The 19,275-nt window shown below is 50.8% G+C and overlaps 1 protein-coding gene across 1 annotated transcript in view; it reads left to right on the top strand.

Moving 5' to 3' along the window:
• Positions 1 to 19,275, top strand: part of ALK (ALK receptor tyrosine kinase) — a 2,610,699-nt gene that overhangs the window by 1,542,940 nt on the left and 1,048,484 nt on the right. The window lies entirely within an intron of this gene.

The following is a 19,275-nucleotide window of genomic DNA, read 5'->3' as shown; positions in this document are numbered from 1 at the left end:
AGGAGGAACAAAAGCAAAATGTTTGGGAAAATACGATGCTAACAAGGTCATGGTATAACAAGGGGTCTATCAGATGCTGCACCATTTTATTAATTGCTTAAGGGTGTGCATGTGACCCAGGTATAGAGTGAAAAGAGTGCAGTCCCTGTCAGAAAGCGTGTTTTGGGGCCCCTAGCAGGGCCTCCGGTTGGGGGGGACAAGTTGATCCCTGCACCTTGCCACAGGATGCAGGGATTAACACAATCTCCCATTTCTCTATGGGAGTTTGTGTTACGGCTGGTTTAGGGCCGTAACACAACATCCCATAGAGAAATGGGACTATGCCCCCGCACCATGTGCGGTCGCATCGTAATAGCGGTGTTGGTCGGACCGCAACGATGCCCCACACTTTTTAAACTATTTCCTCCAAAGATGAATGAATAATTTCACCTTTGAGAAGGTCGTTTTCAAAAGCAGATTTCTATCAGCAAGTCCTTTGTGCTAGTATTTGACCTGGACATGATGTCTTTATGACACCCTGCCTGTCAGTGATGCATCGGATAGGAACTGCTCTAATACAGCATGATTATAACAATTCTGTATAATGCATTGTATGTGGATTTAATCTTTTACATTGTCAAACAATTACTCCATATGCTTTTAATTGACTAACCCCCTCATTACCCCAAAACACATCAATTCGTAACCCTTCACAAGCCTTAAACACCATCAGTCCCCGACCCTCACCACAGCTAAACTTCACCCATTCCTAAATCCTAAAAATCCCCTCTACTCCTAAACTCAACTCATCTCAGAAACCTAAAAAACACCCACTACACCTGAACTACACACATCCATGACCCCTAAACTACACCCATCCTATAAGCCTAAAAGCCCTTTCTGCCCCTAAAAGCCCTCACTACCCCTAAACACCACCCATTCCTAAACGCTAAAACCCCTTTGTAAGGTATTGGGTTATTGGCTGAAGGATGGGAAACCCTACTCAATCAGGAAGCACACCACAAATTAACCTGAGTACAATCCTCTGGTAGGTTGGCATAGAGTAGTCAGGCTTAATGTCGTTAATGTATTTAATACATACATAAAGACCAAAACAACAAAAATCCAGTCAGTAGAACCGGAGATATGGAGTGTTGGAACCTAAAGTTGTCAGGTCACCTAGGGTAGCCTGGCCTAGGGTAAGGCAATATTAACAGAGGCACATGTGTGAAGGTTGCGTATCACCCAGCAGTAACTCACAGTAATTCCACTCAAAAAGAAACACTACACCAACTTTTGTATGAAAATACGTGTCGCTTTATAAAAATATTACTTTGTTCTCTTCTCTATTACTTATCCTTAGTTAGCACAGGTCAAGACAACATATTCAGGCAATGAAGTTATCAATTTCTACAAAGCTGCATGGATAACCCACATTTCAACTTTTTCAGCACAAAAGTACATTACATTAGTTCTTAGGTGGCAATGTCTGCACACCTTACAAACTCAGCTAAACTTGGATCCTCCATTAGAGGTTGATATCATTTCCCTCCAATCTGTTCACTTAACGTTCTGGCCCGCTTATCTAAACTGATCAGAGTCTAGAATGAGGGTTTTGCCACCCTACACAGTCTCACAGGGCTAACTTTGGCTACTTCTCGTTTCTTCTGGACCTTTTTGTCCTTCTGGTAGCTCAATTAGTGCCAGTGACGGTTATCTTAAAAATCCGACTGAAGTAGCTAAGGATCCCGCCCTTTTCCAGCCTGAGGGGACAGCCCTGCTCACTCGGATCTGTTTACATTAGTCCTTCGGACTCCATGCTGATCTCACCAATTGATAGGCCTGCCAGTCACTTCTCTCCCTCACCCCTGTTCCTAGCTTAATGTCGAGGCCCGTTTAGGCTTTGGAGCCCCAATCGCCACCTCACCGCCTTACCGGTACATTCAGCTCAAGTCCCAGTCAGTCCTGCAATCACCAACGACGATCCGCCCCTGATCGGGCGTGCTGCGTCGGCTCCGGCCTCTGCGCTTCAGACCTGCTTCAGCCTGCGGCGTCGCAGCTCCACCACACGTCTTCCGTGTACAGTCCGGCCCCCGGACCGCCCTCAGTTCAGGCGTCAGAGGGGGCGTGTGTTCACGCCGGCCGGCCTCCTGCTTCCTCTTCCGGATTCACTCCGGACGTCTCCTGCGGCACCCGGGAACTTTCACAGCCCCGCTACCCTGCTGACTTTAACTCCGGATCTCGTCACGGAGTCTACCATGAAGGGGGGAAAAGGGCTCCGGTCTCCACAGATGCTGGGAAAACGGCGGGCTGCCACTAACGGCAAATTGCCTCCAGAGTCCGCGCTGATCTCGCCGGCCCTAGAGAGATGGGGTCCGCCTCCACTACGCGGCCAGTTCACTCGGCGTCACAACGCCAGGCACTCGGTTCTGGCCCCCGCTCGGGACAACCCCACTACCCCATATAAGGCAAGGTGATACCACAGGTAACGAGGAGGGGGGGGGGGGGGGGGGGGGGGGGAAAGGCTCGGTTGAAATGTCTGATGAATCCTCTTTTGCTCCCAGTTCTCTTGGCTTTGGATGAAGGCACCCAGGAGTCCCTCTCCTTCAATCTATACTAGAGCCTTTTTCCTCACTGGGCAATGGGGGGCTTCCCTCAGGTACAACCTCCCTCACCCACTCTTTTCTCTGGGACCAGGTGAGAACAGGTGCCCAGGGTCTTCAGGATTTCCTCAGGTAGGGTCAGGTCAGCAACTACAAGGGAAGAAGGGTGGTGAACCAGTAAGGAGCGTCCCTACAATGGGAGGTCAACCCTCTGATGATCCTACCCCCGCCTTATGCTACAGCCTTACCTCCAGCCAGCCTACTCTGCAAGACAAAATGGTTGCCCAGCATTCCGCCTTTTATAGGCTGACCCTCAGAGGTCCAGAAGGGACCAGAAGGTTCTGGAATGCCCTATGCTATCCTATGGGACAGATCTCAGGTGTGACAGTTGTGGCAGTTAGAAGCCACCATTTTGTGGATCTGTAATAATTCCTGTCAGGAAAGGCATCTAGGCCTGAGGTGAAAAACTATGAGGGTAAAAGAGCACCTATCCCCCAGACCAACACCATAAAAATTTAGTGGACACAAAAAAAACAAAGGCATGAGGGGCAAAAAGGGGACAAAATAAATAATAAATTGGAGGGACTACGCAAAGGGCCAGACAGGTCTAACACGCGTCCCCCCAGCTGAAAGTGGGGAGAACTACCCAACCCCTTGGGAGTCCTCATCACTAAGGCGCAAATACCTAGAGAGACCGTCTGCATTGGCGTGGTCCACTCCAGGCCGATGTTCCACCCGGAAGTCCATTCCCTGTAGGGAGATGGACCATCTCAGCAACTTGGGATTTTCCCCCTTCATCTGCATCAGCCAACGAAGGGGGCGGTGGTCAGTCTGAACCAGGAAGTGCGAGCCAAACAGGTATGGCCGCAGCTTCTTCAGAGCCCACACCACCGCGAAAGCTTCCCTCTCAATGGCACTCCACTTTTGTTCCCGGGGAAGCAGTCTCCTGGATAGGAAAACTACAGGCTGATCCAAGCCCTCTTCATTCATTTGCGATAACACTGCCCCAATGCCATGTTCTGATGCATCTGTCTGGACAATGAATTCCTTGGAGAAGTCTGGGGCCCTCAGGACCGGTGCTGCACACATTGCCTGCTTCAGTTTTTCAAAAGCTTGCTGACAAGCTTCCGTCCAAACTACCCGTCGAGGTTGTTTCTTTGAGGTGAGCTCTGTGAGGGGCGCTACAATAGTGCCATACCCCTTCACAAAGCGACGGTAGTAGCCTGTGAGGCCCAGGAAAGCTCGGACCTCAGTCTGTGTCTTGGGGGGTTCCCAGGCCATGATTGCCTCAATCTTCGCCTGCAGGGGCTGCACTGTCCCCCTACCCACCAAGTGTCCAAGGTACACAACCGACGTCTGCCCAATCTGACATTTGCTGGCCTTGATTGCCAATCCAGCTTGTTTCAGGGCCTGGAGAACTGCTTGCAAATGTTGCAAATGGTCCTCCCAACTGCTACTGAAGACAGCAATGTCATCCAGATAAGCAGCGGAGAAACCCTCCATTCCGGAGAGGACCTGATTCACCAGCCGCTGAAAAGTGGCAGGGGCATTTTTGAGCCCAAAGGGCATCACACAAAATTGGAAGTGTCCCTCAGGCGTGGAGAAGGCTGACCTTGGAGGAGGAGGGGTATTTGTAAAGCGCAGACGTTCGCTCCGAAGGGAGCATCTTGGCGCTATGAAAACCTGGGACCAGATCAGAGGGAGGGCAGTGGGGGGTTTAGATGGCTGCTTTAGTCCAGTCGTCAGAGAGATTAAAAATCCATGTTTTGAGGTGTTTCCTAAAGGGTTTCTCTTGCGTCTGGAATCTAAGATGCTTTGGCATACTATTCCAGGCTCTGATAGCTAGGGTGCTGAGAGTTTTTCCGCCTTTGGTTTTTAGGTTGAATTTGGGGAGGGTCATGAGGTTTTCTTGAGAGGATCTAAGAATGCGACCCGGGATGTAATGAGGGAAACGTTTCGCAAGGTAAACTGGGCCAGATTTGTGGAAGGCTCGGAAGGCTACAACGAGAATTTTGAATAGGATTCTCTTGTGCAGGGGGAGCCAGTGGAGGAATCTGAGGGCAGTGGAAATAGAGGATTTACGTGGGAGTTTTAAGACCAGACGCGCGGCAGTGTGCAGGACACTTTGCAGTTTTAGTTGGGTGGATTTCTTGGTCCCTGCCAAGAGGCCGTTGCAGTAGTCCACCCGAGAGAGAATGAGGGCTACTGCAATGGTCTTTCTGGAGTCGAGCGGGAGAAAGTCGCAGAACTTTCTCATGGATTTTATAATGCCAAAGCATTTACCCGCCACGGTAGTGGCATGGGAATCAAAGGACAGATCGGAATCGAAGATGACTCCGAGGTTTCTGGCCGATGAAACTGTCTGGGGTGGAGCAGCAGAGTTATCAGGCCACCACAGAGCGGGACAAAAGGATGCGTTCTTCCCAATGGGCAGGATTTCGGTTTTGCTGGAGTTACAGCGAAGGTGGTTGTTATCCATCCATTGAAAGACCGCTGTGAGGCAGCATTTAAGGTTGAGTTCGGCCAGGTTGGAGTTGTCTTCGAGAGGGATGACAAGCTGAGTATCGTCGGCATAAGACGTGACGATTATGCCGAACGATTCTATGAGTGAAAGCAGGGGGATGAGGTATATGTTGAATAGAAGGGGACTTAAAATGGAGCCCTGGGGTACTCCACACGAGATTTTTTTTTCTTTGGATTGGAAGGGGCCCAGTGAGATGGTCTGAGACCTGTCACTGAGGAAAGACCTGATCCAGGCTAGAGCTGAGTGGGTAATGCCGATACCCATAAGTCTGTTTAGCAGTATGGAGTGGGAAATAGTGTCGAAGGCCGCCGTGAGGTCAAGAAGGATCAGGATGGCCTTCTTCCTCTGATCTTGAAGGTTTTTAATGGTGTCGGTCAGCTCGATCAGGGCGGTCTCGGTGGAATGTCTAGACCGAAAACCGGATTGCTGGGGGTGAAGTAGGTTTCCTTTGCTCCATCTGTCAAGGAGATCTGCCAGTACCCTGAAGTGAGGTCAAAGGTACTGAGATATTGGGCAGCTCCTAGCCGGTCAATTAATTCATCCGCCCTAGGGATTGGATGAGCATCAGTTTTTGTAACTGAGTTCAGTCCCCGGTAATCCACACAGTTCTCGAGTGGTGCCTGGTGGAGCGGCTTTTGGCACTAGCACCACCGGACTGGACCAGGGGCGGATGGAAGGTTCTATAACTCCTAGCTCTAGCATCTTGGCAACCTCTCCATGGATGCTAGCCTTCACCTTGTCGGACAGCCGGTAGGTCTTTGACTTCACTGGTGGGCTGTCCCCTGTGTCCACATCATGGGTGCACAGGTGAGTCCTTCCCGGGACAAGGGAGAACAACGTAGAGTACTGCTCCAGTATCTGGCGGCAGTCCTCCCGCTGTTCAGGAGTTAGGGATGGGGAGAGAATCACTCCCTCCACCGACCCATCCTTTTCATTAGACGAGAACAAGTCCGGGAGAGGTTCGCTTTCCGCTTCCTCTCCCCATCAGTCACCATCATTAAGATGACCTCGGGCCTCTCATGGTGGGGTTTGAGTCGGTTGGCATGAAGTACCCGCAGGGGCTGTCGTGGGGTCTTAAGGTCCACCAGGTATGTGGCCTTACCCTTCTTCTCCAACACCTCAAAGGGGCCTGTCCAGCGATCCTGGAGGGCACTAAGCTCTCCAGGCTCCATCACCCACACTTTCTGGCCAGGCTCCAACTCCACCGGGTGAGCATTGTGGTCATACCACTCTTTCATCACTGCCTGGCTGGCCTCCAAGTTGTCAGAAGCTTGCTTCCACAACTTCGCCATTTGGCTCCTGAAGGCCAGCATGTAGCTCACCACATCCTGGGGGGGTTTCCTGGGAGACTTTTCCCATCCATCCTTCACCAGGCTGAGAGGACCGCGTACAGGGTGCCCATACAGAAGCTCGAAGGGGCTGAAGCCCACTCCCTTCTGTGGCACTTCCCTGTAGGAGAATAGCAAACAGGGTAGGAGGACGTTCCATTTCCTCCGCAGGCTTTCAGGCAGACTTCTGATCATGCCCTTCAAGGTCTTGTTGAACCTCTCGACCAGTCCATTCGACTGGGGGTGATAGGGTGTGGTGAACCGGTAGGTCACTCCACACTCCTTCCACATTGCCCGCATGTACGCTGACATAAAGTTGGTCCCCCTGTCAGACACAACTTCCTTGGGGAAACCCACTCGGGTAAAGATCCCCATTAGGGCCTTAGCCACCACAGGTGCAGTGACAGTCCTCAGAGGAATTGCCTCTGGGTACCGTGTGGCATGATCCACCAGAACCAGGATGAACCTTTGACCAGCTGTTGTTGGTGGATCCAAGGGCCCTACAATGTCGATGCCCACCCTTTCGAAGGGGGTGCTAACGACTGGAAGTGGTTCCAGGGGAGCTTTCAGCTTCACCCCTGTTTTCCCACTGGCTTGGCAGGATACACATGTCCGACAGTAGGTGTTGGACGCCACTTTCATCTGAGGCCAGTAAAAGTGGGGGACAAGCCGAGCAAAGGTCTTGTCCTGACCTAAGTGTCCTGCCAAGGGTATTGCATGAGCCAATTCCAGCAGAAAGGCTCGGTATCGTTGCGGGACTACCAAGGCCCTTGATGAACCAGGTACGGGTACCTTGGGTTCACTGTAGAGGAGCCCATCCTCCCAGTAAATATGGTAGTGTCCCGCAACGCCCCCTGCTGCCTGGGCTTCAGCCTGTCGCCTCAGTCCCTCAAGGGTAGGGCACTCCTTCTGGCCCTTACAGAACTCCTCTCTGGTAGGCCCTCCCTCCACATGCCACTCAGCAGGGATGGGCAGGTCCTGCAGAGAGACTACTTCCCCCTCCACGGACTCCTGGTCCACCACCGCAGGTGGCCGATCAGTCACATGGGGTGTGGAAGCCGAAGCAGGCTTCTCCTGTCTTCGGGTCTGTCCCTTTTTGGCAGCGGGTTGGGCCATTGTTCCAGGCTCCAACCCAGGCGAACTCCCTCTCCGGGCAGTCGCAGACCTTGTGCTCACACAGGCCCAGTCAGGTGTACCCAGCATCGCAGAGTGCGTCCGGTATTCCACCTCTCTCCAAGCATTGTGCTCCATATCATTCCCCAGCAGACAATCAACTGGCACGGCAGGGCTTACGGCAACTCGAAGTGAACCTGCCACCCCTTCCCACTCAAAGGGAACCTCAGCCACGGGATAGTGGCCCATTCTGCCGTCAGCCATCGCGGCGGGGTGGAGTATATTGGGAACCACCTGCTCTGGAGACACCAGTTGACTCCTCACCATAGTCATACTGGCTCCTGTATCTCTCAGAGCCTCCCCTCTCTGGCCATTGATGGTGATCCATTGCCCATACTTAGCAGTATTTGGGGGCACCTGGATCTTAGGAACCATCTCCCGTTCTCCCAGGGACACTAAGGTGACACCCGCCCACTCACCCCCTTATCTAAGGGCAACTCCTCCCCGAGCGCTACACTAGCTACTCCCGGGGTTTTTCCTCCGGTGGGAGGGGGTGGTCTCTTTGGGCATCTGACATCTCCCTTATAATGTCCAACACCACCACGCTCAAAACAGTGGACAACCCTTGGCTGCTGGCTTTGGCCAGGATGAGGGTTTCTGGGCGGGTTAGCCTTAGGGGTGAAACCTGTTCCCTTTCCCTGAAAATTGTTTTGGGGACCTTTAGAGAACTCCCGCTTTTTATCTCCCCCCTCCTTCTTCTGAGGGGCGCCCTGTCCGGCCTTTTGGGAATCCCCTCCAGTCCCCTTTGAGGACACCCGGGTACTTGCCCAGATGTCCGCCTCCTCTGCAAGCTTCCGGGGGTTGGTCAGCTTGCTGTCCACCAGGTGTTGGTGCAGCTCGGGAAAGCATTTCTCGAGTAGATGCTCTTTCAAAAATAGATCATACAACCCCTCATAATCCTTCACCTCACTGCCCTGTACCCAGCCCTCCAATGCCTTCTTTGCATAATCTAGGAAGTCCACCCAATTCTGGGTGCTTAACTTGTGGCTCCCCCTGAACTTCTGGCGATACTTCTCTGGGGTTAACCCAAACTTCCTGATCAATGCTAGCTTCATGGTGGGGTAGTTGGTCTGCTCCTCTGGTTCTAAGGCTAGCAAGGTGTCCCGACCAGTAGGAGGCATGTACTTGTACAACCCACCCTCCCAGTGCTTCTCCTGCACCCCATGGGCTCTTAAGGAGACCTCATAGGCAGCCAACCATTTGGCTATATCATCCCCTTGACTATTGCTAGCAATTAGGTCCTTAGGCAAATAGGGTCTGGGCTCCCTGGCTGGTTCTCTAGATTCGCTGCCACCATTCAGAGTAGGAGAGGGTCCCCATTGCAGTGCTTGGAGTTCTAACTCCTTCAGTTTGTATTCATGAGCCATCCTCCGCTCTTCCCTCTCCTGTTCTAGCCTGGCCAACTCCATTTCAGTTGCCTCATTTCCCTCCTGTCAGTGAGTTCTGCTTCGGTCAAGCTTCCCCCGGAGACACTACTGCCCCTCCTAGAGTAGGACACTGGTCCTGGGAGGAGGTTGTCCACCTCTGAGTGGAATAATCCCTCTACCTCTATGACCGTGTCCCGGCCTGTCCCTTCATCCTCCTCCTTCCCTTCTCTGTGTGCTTCCACCCAAGCCCTTAAACTGGTCTGGAGTTCCCCCTTCTTAGCACCACGCTTAAAAAACACCCCCATTTGTTGGCAGAAATCTTTTAGCTGGGCCACAGAGTAAGTATCCAGTTCTTCCAGCGCAAATTCCATTTTGCAAAAGGCAATTCAAGGTTACACACACAAGAAGAATAGAGTTACAAGGGCAACCTGAAGCTACCTCCACCCCACCACCAGGAACAAATTTGGAAAAAGCAAAAGTAAAAATTAGGAGGGCCGCTAGGAGAAAACTCCAGGTGTAGGCTAGTGGATTACACTAAATTACTGCAGAGTAGTCGCAACCACAGTCAACATCCCACCGCTAGACACCAACTTGTTGGAACCTAAAGTTGTCAGGTCACCTAGGGTAGCCTGGCCTAGGGTAAGGCAATATTAACAGAGGCACATGTGTGAAGGTTGCGTATCACCCAGCAGTAACTCACAGTAATTCCACTCAAAAAGAAACACTACACCAACTTTTGTATGAAAATACGTGTCGCTTTATAAAAATATTACTTTGTTCTCTTCTCTATTACTTATCCTTAGTTAGCACAGGTCAAGACAACATATTCAGGCAATGAAGTTATCAATTTCTACAAAGCTGCATGGATAACCCACATTTCAACTTTTTCAGCACAAAAGTACATTACATTAGTTCTTAGGGGGCAATGTCTGCACACCTTACAAACTCAGCTAAACCTGGATCCTCCATTAGAGGTTAATATCATTTCCCTCCAATCTGTTCACTTAACGTTCTGGCCCGCTTATCTAAACTGATCAGAGTCTAGAATGAGGGTTTTGCCACCCTACACAGTCTCACAGGGCTAACTTTGGCTACTTCTCGTTTCTTCTGGACCTTTTTGTCCTTCTGGTTGCTCAATTAGTGCCAGTGACGGTTATCTTAAAAATCCGACTGAAGTAGCTAAGGATCCCGCCCTTTTCCAGCCTGAGGGGACAGCCCTGCTCACTCGGATCCGTTTACATTAGTCCTTCGGAGTCCATGCTGATCTCACCAATTGACAGGCCTGCCAGTCACTTCTCTCCCTCACCCCTGTTCCTGGCTTAATGTTGAGGCCCGTTTAGGCTTTGGAGCCCCAATCGCCACCTCACCGCCTTACCGTTACATTCAGCTCAAGTCCCAGTCAGTCCTGCAATCACCAACGACGATCCGCCCCTGATCGGGCGTGCTGCGTCGGCTCCGGCCTCTGCGCTTCAGACCTGCTTCAGCCTGCGGCGTCGCAGCTCCACCACACGTCTTCCGCGTACAGTCCGGCCCCCGGACCGCCCTCAGTTCAGGCGTCAGAGGGGGCGTGTGTTCACGCCGGCCGGCCTCCTGCTTCCTCTTCCGGATTCACTCCGGACGTCTCCTGCGGCACCCGGGAACTTTCACAGCCCCGCTACCCTGCTGACTTTAACTCTGGATCTCGTCACGGAGTCTACCATGAAGGGGGGAAAAGGGCTCCGGTCTCCACAGATGCTGGGAAAACGGCGGGCTGCCACTAACGGCAAATTGTCTCCAGAGTCAGCGCTGATCTCGCCGGCCCTAGAGAGATGGGGACCGCCTCCACTACGCGGCCAGTTCACTCGGCGTCACAACGCCAGGCACTCGGTTCTGACCCCTGCTCGGGACAACTCCACTACCCCTAATAAGGCAAGGTGATACCACAGGTAACGAGGAGGGGGGGAGAAAGGCTCGGTTGAAATGTCTAATAAATCCTCTTATGCTCCCAGTTCTCTTGGCTTTGGATGAAGGCACCCAGGAGTCCCTCTCCTTCAATCTATACTGGAGCCTTTTTCCTCACTGGGCAATGGGGGGGCTTCCCTCAGGTACAACCTCCCTCACCCACTCTTTTCTCTGGGACCAGGTGAGAACAGGTGCCCAGGGTCTTCAGGATTTCCTAAGGTAGGGTCAGGTCAGCAACTACAAGGGAAGAAGGGTGGTGAACCAGTAAGGAGCGTCCCTACAATGGGAGGTCAACCCTCTGATGATCCTACCCCCGCCTTATGCTACAGCCTTAACTCCAGCCAGCCTATTCTGCAAGACAAAATGGTTGCCCAGCATTCCGCCTTTTAAAGGCTGACCCTCAGAGGTCCAGAAGGGACCAGAAGGTTCTGGAATGCCCTATGCTATCCTATGGGACAGATCTCAGGTGTGACAGTTGTGGCAGTTAGAAGCCACCATTTTGTGGATCTGTAATAATTCCTGTCAGGAAAGGCATCTAGGCCTGAGGTGAAAAACTATGAGGGTAAAAGAGCACCTATCCCCCAGACCAACACCATAAAAATTTAGTGGACACAAAAAAAACAAAGGCATGAGGGGCAAAAAGGGGACAAAATAAATAATAAATTGGAGGGACTACACAAAGGGCCAGACAGGTCTAACATGGAGGTTTAAAGAGTTAAACCAAACTAAAGCCAAAAAGCACAAAGTGCAAAGTTTAGCTATTTGGTCTCGCTAGAACGGAACAGCATCACAAGTTTAGGCCAACTGCAATGGAGCGTGGGCCAGCTACAGTGACCCAGTTAGGTCCACTGAACAGGAATATCTTAAATCTTGGTTGTAGACCGCTGAAAGGTCCAGCGTCGAAGATGCGTTGCACAGCTGAGGCAATGCGTCGGTCCCGAGAAGCCGCTATACGAGATCCTGTGTCATCATTGAGGATCTTCCTATGTGAAATCCGGTATCGAGGATGCGTTGGGCAGCCGAGGCGATGTGTAAATTCACAGAAGAGCTCCTGTGTCATCATCAAGGCTGCCATCGTCGAAAGACTTGCAATGCAAGGGCCAGCTTCGGGGAGGCGTTGCGCAGCTGTGGTTCCGATGCGGGCTGCGAGGTTGATGCGGAGTTCTTGCGCTGGAAGAAGCCTCACAGCAGAGGTGATGCTTCAGTTCTGCTTGGGATTGCGCTGCACAGCAGAGGAGATGCGTTGGTTCGGCTGGAAACCACAGATGGGCAGGCAGAGCTCCTTCAGGCCCACTTCCAAGGGTCCCGGACTGGGGTGGCATCACTTGGCAAGGTAGGATTCACAGATGGAGGAGTCCAGGTGCTGCGTTCAAGGTAATTGAAGCCTTCTGTCTCTGAGGCTCTAGTCAGGAGGCCAGCCAACTAGCACTTGGAGTCGCTCTGAGGCGCTAGGCTCAGCAGATAGAGGTCCAGACCTTCTCAAGCAGGCTAGATGGCCGCAGATCAGCACAGCCGGGCAGCAGTCCTTCAGAGCAGCAGTCCAGCAGAGTGGCAGTCTTCTTAGCAGCCCAGCAGTCCTTCTTCTGGCAGAGTCTTTCACAGGTCCAGAAGCATACTGAATAGTTGGTGTCTGAGGTCCAATATTTATACCTAGGTTTTTCTTTGAAGTGGCAGAAACATTTAGAGGTTTTCTTGTGATGTTCACAGGTTTCCTGCCTTCCCTGGCTCTGGACTAAGTACAGAGCGTATGCAGCCCTTTGTGTGGATGCAAGACACGGCCTATTCAAGTGTAAGTAGGGCTGTGCCCAACTCCTCCCTCCCACCCCGCTATTGATTGCCCAGCCAGGCACACCTAAGCTGTCTATTGTGTCTGGCTGTCTAGGAGGAACACAAAGCCCAACTGTCAACCATACCCAGTCATGTGACCCAGTGATAGACTGCAGGTACTAAATGGCTAAGGCAGGAAAATGGCAACTTTCTAAGTTAAAATCAGACTTTACCATAAGAGAGGCTTTTCCATTACAATTCCAAAGGCACCTAACATGAACTGGTCACCTGTTCCCATTTGGAAATTATCACTTATTAAATGTAACGAGCTAACTCCATTGTTATCCTATGGGAGAGGTGGGCCTTGCAGTAGTGAAAAATTAATTTAAGTGTTTTTCACGACAAGGAAATGTAAAATGTTAAAGTACAGAGCCCATATTTTAAACACATTACACCCTGTCCTTGAGGCTGTTCAGGGCCCACCTTAGGGGTGTCTTATACATATTATAATGGAATGTTTGGACCTGGTAAAAGATTTATTTTGCCAGGTAGACATAGCAGTTTAAAACTGCACACACAGGTGGCAATGGCAGACCTGAGCCATGTTTAAAGGACTTCTTAAGTGGGTGGCACAATCAATGTTGCAGGCCCACTAGTAGCATTTAAATTACACGCCCAGGGCACCAGTAGTGCCACTATACTAGTGACTTACGAGTAAATTACATATGAGCCAATTCTACCATGTTTTTGGGAAAGTTCCCAAGCACTTCAGCACTGGTGCGCAGAGTCCTAAAACCAGCAAAAACAAAGTCAGGAAAACAGGAGGATGGAAGACATAAAAGTTATGGGAGAACAACTCCAAGGATGTCAGGTCTAACACCCTTTCTACGCCTTAACCCCATACATCCCTGACCCTTTAAAACCCCTCGCATGCGCCCACTGTTCAGCTTGCGCTCCTGAACCAACATGTTAACTCGTATGCTACACAGTATCAGTGGTTTGCCAGCTAAACCTACATGGTAAATTTGTGTGTTTTAAAATTTCAATAAAGAGATTTAAACCATAAAACCCCTCACAACACTCAAACTCCACCCTTCTCAAAACCCTAAAAAAACTCACCACCCTTAAACACCACTCATCAATGACTCCTAAAAAACCCTCACCACCCCTAAGCTCTACCCATCCATGAACCATAAAAACCCCTTTGTGCGTCTGACTTCCACCCATACCAGAATCCTTAAAACCCCTCACAACCCTAATCTCTAAAAACACCTTTCTGCACTTGAACTCTACCCATTCCTACCCCCTATAAATCCCTCACCACCCTTAAACATTAACCACCCCTGAACCCAAAAACCCTCTCTAGTCCTAAACTCCACCCAAGTTAAATGTCATTTTTCCTTAAAATCATTTTTCTTTTAAAATGTTTCCTTTAATTTTCGATTTATTTGTATTTTATTAAAATGATCTTTCAATAAAAATGGTTTGCCATGATTTGGTTTCCTCCAATGGGGTTTCTCAGATTTGGTTTTTCCATTCACACACTCATCAGTATAATCTTATATGTCCTTCATATGATGCAGCAGTGGTTGTGAGCCTTAATAAGTGTTCTCCAGGGTAGCTTCTGAGGACTTTGCGTGAATGGCCTTTTGTCTGCTTTCACGGTTATGTCAATTCAACGGATCTGCTACTGATCTTGTTCTACCCCGTCAGCCTAGGTGTCAATACGCCAATGTGCAGTGATGCAGGCAGGTCACCCACCAGATGCAACGGATTCATGACCCTCGAGCTAGATATATTATTAGTTTTTGTAGTGCGCAGTCTAGTGTTGCACGTCACGTAGGCAACGTGACGTGCGTGGCGGCCATGTTGGGCTGCGCGCGCAGGGCGCAGCGCTAGCAGAGAAGCGCGAGAGCTGGCACGGGCAGGACAGGCTCGGCGCTCTTCAGGGACATAAGTTAAATAAATCCCCTTTACAGCATATCGGCTCCAGAGTGATTATTGGGAGGGAGACCAACATCACAGTGGCGACGAGGGCGGGATATGCAGACCCCTCCCCCTCCCCCCCCCACACACAGCACTGAAGGAACAACATCCACACCAGTGGCAGTGGTCAGGGAGCAGCAGTGCCAGGCAGGACCACAAGGCCAGGACAGAACAAGGAGCTACCAAGCACCCTGAAGAGCGTGGCAGAGCCCCTAGGAGCTCAGAGGAACAGCACAGACAACCCTCAGTGAGTAGATCGGCCCAGAACCGCGACACAAAGCGCGCCAAATCACGCTGCGACCCACAGGACAAGGGGGACCGCGCTGGATACCTCGAAAATACGTGAGGGGGCTGAGGCTGGAAGTCCCCGACCCCAAGCACGCAAGGAAGAGCAAGACAACACGCCAGGAAGCCCTAGCAGTCAAGGAAGTGCGCAGCTGAAGGCCAAGGGCGAGAAGATGAGTGCGCAAGCGGGGTATGCGATGGCGCCGGTGCAGTTCCTGCCCAGACCGGGAGAACCACTCATGAAATGGGAGGACTGGAGAGAATACATCGACAATTTCATCGGAGTTTTAGAAGACGAAAACGAAGAAAAATTCAAACCTACTAGAAAAAAACGCATCTTGCTACTGAATTTAGGCCCAGAAGGCCTGAGGATCTACAAGAGCCTAGTTCCAAAACAGAGAGCGGCCACAGACGACGATCCTATAAACTCTGCTAATTGTGAGTCAGCTGCCTTTGCGATTAGCATTAACCCCAAGCAAGCCCTAAAGGGTATAATATTATACCGACCCCCTGGCCCTCGCAGCGCCTTTCTCTCCACTCTCTCTGACCTAAATGACAATGTTGTCGGCTCAGAAAATTACACGATACTTGGAGATTTTAATTTTCATTTGGAAGAGAAGGATAATTCTGATACAATTCAACTAACGACTGACCTCGCTAATTTAGGACTTCACCAATTAGTTAAGGGCATTACACATCAAGCTGGACATACCCTTGATGGCCTGTTCACTAATGATCCTGACATCTCTGTGCTGGACATTATTCCCATCACGTGGTCAGACCACAGGGCTATTATATTTCAGCAAAATATACGGGCATTACATCCTTCACTTCCGAGACCCCGAATTAGGGTGGGGACACGTGCTTGGAAAAACGCTGACATTCCTCAGATGCTAGAGTCCCTTGCCTCCTCCCATCCTCAGGGAGGAAATTCTTCAGCATTATCAGCTATAGATTTCCAAGATTGGATCCGAAGTGCCGCCGATCTAGTGGCCCCAGAAAAACTTACGAGACCTAACAGAGCATCTCCTTCGGCTGCCTGGTATAATGAAGATTTAAGACTCCATCACCAACACTGTAGGAACCTAGAAAGGCGATGGAGAAAAGCTTACTGTCCCTTAGCCAGACAAATTTATAAAGATGCCCTTATGACTTACAAAAAGGCAATTGTGGCCCGAAAAACGGTCTTTTTTTCGGCACAAATTGAAACCGCCGCCAACTCTGCCAGAGAGCTGTTCTCCGTTGTTACGACTCTGTCCACCCCCCCCTCTGGCCCGGGGGTAGAGCCCTCACAGACCTTCTGTAATGATCTATCCACCTTCTTCACCACAAAGGTGGCAGATATATATGCTTCATTTGAAGGGGATATTAAAACTGAACGCAGAGGCGGTAGTGTGATAGAGGTACCTTCTCATCATAATTATGACCCTTTCTTATGTTTTTCACCTGCCTCACTTGATGACGTTATCACTCTCATTTCATCCACTAAATCGGGTTCCCCTTTGGACCCTTGCTCTCCTTCTGTGATGCAAAAACTCACAGAGGTGATCGCACGCCCCCTTATGGAGATCTGCAACACTGCATTTCAGACAGGCCAATTTCCTAGTATATGGAAGAAGGCTGTTATAAAACCCCTTCTGAAAAAACCCTCCCTAGACCCTACAGCCGTCGCCAGCTATAGACCCATTGCGTGTCTACCCTTTGCCGCCAAAGTATGCGAATCTATGATGAATAGACAGCTTTCAGAGTTCGTTGAGACCCACCAACTTCTCGATGAATCGCAGTTTGGCTTTAGGAAAGGGCATGGGACAGAGACCGCCCTGATTAAGGCCTCTGACGAGATCAGGGCGATCATGGATCAGGGGGGGGCGGCTGTCCTCATCCTTTTGGATTTGTCAGCGGCCTTTGACACGGTCGACCATGTCATCCTAGTCGACCGTGTCACAGCTCTGGGCATAAGCGATCTGGCCAAGGATCTCATTTCATCTTTCCTGGCAGACCGTACCCAGACTGTAAGGCTGGGAGATTTCTACTCACCCACCTCTGTACTCCCCTGTGGAGTCCCACAAGGTTCCTCGCTAAGTCCCATGCTATTTAACATTTATGTAGCAGACTTAGCGAGGGTAATAAAGGCACATGGAGTACGGCTAACATCTTATGCAGATGATACCCAGCTGGTCCTGGCCATCCATAAGGACGGCTGCGCTGTGGCAGCCAACTTCCAGAGAGCTATGCTTGAGGTCAGTACCTGGATGGCCTCTAATTGTCTTAGGCTCAACTCGGACAAGACCGAGGTTATGACCTTTGGAAAACTCTCTCCAGAATGGTCTTCTAACTGGTGGCCGGAAAAGCTCGGCTATCCACCTGTCCCAGTGGAAAAAGCCAGAAACCTGGGAATCATTTTTGACAGCAAGTTGGTATTTGACCTTCATACAAACAAGGTTGTGTCGTCTTCTTTCTTTATTCTGAAAAAGATTAAGAAGCTGCTGCCTTATCTCCCTCTCTCAGCTGGGAAGACTCTGGTCTCTACCTTAGTCTTCTCCAAAATGGATTATGGAAACGCTCTCTTTCTCCATACCCAGAAGCGTGTTATAACAAAGCTGCAATCCATCCAGAATGCGGCAGCCAGGATTCTCCTGAGCATTCCTCGCCGCAACTCCACCACTCTTGGCATTTGTCAACTCCACTGGCTGAGAGTAGAGAGCCGCATTAAATTCAAGGCCCTCTGCATTGCATATAGGGCAGTACACGGCATAGGACCCAGGTTCCTGACGGAAGCCTTTCAGCCATACACTCCTAGACGGCAATTAAGATCGGCCAATACCAACCTCCTCACTGTGCCACGTACAAGAACGGCCACCTGGGGAGATAGACGTTTCTTGGTGGCCACCCCAAAACTCTGGAATCTTCTGCCACATTCCATCAAAACTGCCCTGAACCTGATGAGCTTCCGCAGGCTCTTAAAAACGTGGTTATTTAACCAGTGAGAGGATGACTGACCCCAGTAGCTCCACAGCGCCGAGACACCCCAGGGTATTTGTTGCGCTATAAAAATTACGTAAATAAATAAAATAAAATAAATAAATGTGTATGCCCACGCGATTGAGGACCTAAATGAACATTTCAGGCCGGCGATATGTGTCTCAGTGGACAGATTCAACTTCCAGCAGAGGAAGCAGCAACCAGGAGAGACGGTAGAGGAATACGTGGCGGCACTGAAGAAGCTGGCGTCCACTTGCAGGTACGCTAACTGGGAGGAAGAGTTCATAAAAGACCAGGTGGTGATGCACACCACGTGCACCGCAGTGCAAGACAAACTATGGGCCAGTGGGGATACCACCCTCAAGGAGGTGCTAGTCATCGTCAAAAGAGCTGAACTGGCACGCAGGTGCGCAGAGGCAACAAGGAAGGAAACAGCGCCCAGCGTCATGGTGAACAAAGTGGACAACGAAGAGCCCCGCAGAGACTACCAGAACAGGAGGCCATCAGAGAAGGGACCGGGAAAATGGCAAGGCCACAATGGCCCCCCGGGAAAACAAGCGGGAGCCAACAAAAAGACATGCTACAGATGCGGGAGCTGGTCGCACGAGGCGCACGACAGGAAGTGTCCAGCGTTTCGTGCCAAATGCATGTATTGCGGAATTATCGGCCATTACGAGAAGGTGTGTCGGAAGAAGGCTTCTAAAGGCACCGTGAGGTACGTTGGGCAAGAAAGTGAAGATCAAGAAGAGGGAGCTGAAGAGGAAGTTGTAACGGTACTCTGTATCTATGATGAAGTATTAAGTGTAGAAGGCCATGTTGTGGGCATCGACGGCAAAAGGACTATGAAACCGGTCCTGGATATGTCGATTGGAGGCATCACAATTTAGGTGGTGGCGGACACAAGTTCACCCTACACCATTGTCCAGAGAGCAGTGTGGGAGGAGAAGTTTGCACCTCAGCTCGGCCCAGAACTTGAGAAGCTGGACATACGCCCAGTCACCTACAATGGAGACCGTATACCAATGGCGGGATTCAGACCATTAAACTTTGAATTCAGAGGCCGGTCAGCCTACTGCAAACTCTATGTGTCGGAAAAGGGCCCCTCGGTCCTAGGGTGGCTCGACCAAGGTGACCTAGGCATCAAGTTGGACCCGGGTGGCAAGGAGCAAATTCTACTGACGGAACTGGACACATGGCCAGACCTCAACAAGTGGAAGAGCGAATACCCAAAGGTTTTTGGGGGCACTGTGGGAAGACTAGAGAAATTCGCACACAAGATCGTTCTGAAAGAAGATGCGGTGCCAGTGGCCCACAAGATGAGGAGCATCCCTTTGGCAGTG

The sequence above is a fragment of the Lissotriton vulgaris genome, chromosome 6, assembly GCF_964263255.1.
Source record: "Lissotriton vulgaris chromosome 6, aLisVul1.2, whole genome shotgun sequence".
In the NCBI taxonomy this organism is placed as follows: domain Eukaryota; kingdom Metazoa; phylum Chordata; class Amphibia; order Caudata; family Salamandridae; genus Lissotriton; species Lissotriton vulgaris.
Note: the sequence above shows the minus strand (reverse complement) of the source record. Positions and strands in the feature narration are given on the sequence as shown.